The following is a 2,437-nucleotide window of genomic DNA, read 5'->3' on the forward strand; positions in this document are numbered from 1 at the left end:
ATATATATATATATATATATATATATATATATATATATAATGCACTTGTCGAATCAGTGACATTGTGATCATAACTGTAATCAAAATCACTCTTCCACATGACCTTCAGTCCACTTGACTTTCCGGATCCCTTTCTTTATATATATATATATATATATATATATATATATATATATATATATATGTATATATACGTATATATATTTATATATATATTATATATATATATATATATATATATATGTATATATATATGTATATATATATATATATATATATATATATATATATATATATATATATATATATATATATATATATATATATATATATATAATGCACTTGTCGAATCAGTGACATTGTGATCATAACTGTAATCAAAATCACTCTTCCACATGACCTTCAGTCCACTTGACTTTCCGGATCCCTTTCTTTCTGTTAGACTAATCCTCTCTGGTAGTTTGTCACTGTTGGATAACAAAATGCAACAAGGTACATTATATCATCAGTTTATTGACTAGCCATATGATAAACATACAATATGACGTTCTGACCTAATAATGGACGCACCCGCGACAGGTAGGCTTATAATAAGGCTTGAACACCCTTGAGCGTTTAACAAATAGGAAAAGAGATAAAAATTTTACACATGGCACAAGGAAGCTTTCGAATACGGAACAAGTGTTTGTTTTTCTTAATATGGATAAGGGAAATGAAGAGGTTTATGTAATATTATATAGTAAAACAACTTTAACGTGAACAATTTGACAAAACTAAATAATATCCGAGGACAGGAGAGCCGTTGCTAAATTCTGTATTGGTGCAGAAGTGATAAAACCATATTCCTAAAGCATCGATCGTGGAATCTGACGTGGCAGCGGTACTACAGGTGAAGTAGCAGTGCAATATTTGTATATATATATAAAAAAAAATCGTTACTGCAACAGTAGTCACAGTATTTGTGCTTATTAGAATAGCATGAGTGGTAGAGGCAGATGTAAATAGGAGCGACGGAAGTATTTCTGGAAGCATAAAGAGCACCACAGGCTACGGCAGCAGCTCACAGAGAACTGGCGGGTTTGGTTCCGTAGCTGGTTCGGCTAAAGGTCTTGGCATCGATGTGTGAATGGTCGGCTCAGGAGAAGGGTGAACAGCTGTGGTAGTCTAATGGACAAAAATCGAAAAATAATGAAAGTACATGTATACAACAACTATATCCTTAAGAATACACACTCGGATGCATGTAACCATCACTACTGACAGGGCATTAAGCTAAAATAATGATAATACCAACAATAATAATGTCAATAAAGGGAGAAAAAAAAATCTCTAGCATTTTTCTTTTTCTTTGTCCTTGGAAAAGACAGATAAATGCTTGATATCAAGAAGAAACTATGGACATTTATACATTACAATCATATCTGACAAGTAGGCTCGAAATTTGAAGAATATCAGTAATACCCTTTAAAATTTGAATCTATTCTGTTTTATATCAACCGACTATAAATATAACTATCAGGTAATGCGAAACACCACTGAAGATGCCCCTTGTAAGAGAAGAAACAAACGAGTCTCCTTGTATCACGCGCTTTGTAGATTATTCCCAGCAAAATTTCCAAGTTTAGCTATGTCCAAATGTGTGCATTTGCTGACAAAACTCTCGGCTTTGGCATCTTCTGACTGACACTTCTCAACAAGTCTCACACGTCAATTGCAACAGTAGATTCAGGTTCAGTCAGTTTAGATTAAGAAAATAAAAATTCTTCAGTTCAATATCGCATTTGACGTGCACATTGAAACATTTTCACTGGTAGGTTGAGAGCTTTTGTAAGCGATAGTTCATTCACAATATAATTTCCGGCTTACACACTCGTGTTTGCACACCCAAGTTAATCGATTGTCCATCTTTCTTTTCATTTCCATGAGGAGTACCCCTCTTCATGTTCACTGTCATTTACATGATATAATTAGTTCTTAGCTCATACTAATATCAGTTTATGTATATGAGTGTGGGTGCTTAACATGCAAATCGTCTGATATTGTGCATTGTTAAAAAAATCAAATGTGCAAGAAAAATATGATCAACTCGAATGACCGCTAAATTCTATTTGAAGTTGTGAACGCTACACTGGAAGAACGCTACAAAAACAAACATGAACGTAGGCCTTACTTGTAATATATCTTAGAGATAGATCTCATGTCGATAAAACTGGATGGCGAGAGATATAAACTCATTTTGTGGTAAGCCTATATCTGCGGGAAATGCCGGAACTAAAGGCGCGGCAGTTATTACAAAAGCCCGACAGCCTCACGTTCCGAGATCACTATGAGAGCAGAATAATACCTGCAGAACTCTCATCTACATCGGGTAGGTGTTGATAGGTCCTTTTCTCTTTATATTTTCTTGAGTTATCTAATCATGCATCTGGCCTGCGAT

The 2,437-nt window shown here is 34.1% G+C and overlaps 1 protein-coding gene across 1 annotated transcript in view; it reads right to left on the bottom strand.

Moving 5' to 3' along the window:
* Positions 1–492: 492 nt before the first annotated feature.
* Positions 493–2,437, bottom strand: part of LOC119595592 (delta and Notch-like epidermal growth factor-related receptor) — a gene marked incomplete at its 5' end in the record, with an annotated part of 37,773 nt that continues 35,828 nt past the window's right edge. The window contains one exon of the mRNA XM_037944702.1: positions 493–2,437. This exon is cut by the window's right edge and continues 478 nt beyond it.

This window comes from Penaeus monodon, chromosome 36 (assembly GCF_015228065.2).
Source record: "Penaeus monodon isolate SGIC_2016 chromosome 36, NSTDA_Pmon_1, whole genome shotgun sequence".
NCBI classification, from domain to species: Eukaryota; Metazoa; Arthropoda; class Malacostraca; order Decapoda; family Penaeidae; genus Penaeus; species Penaeus monodon.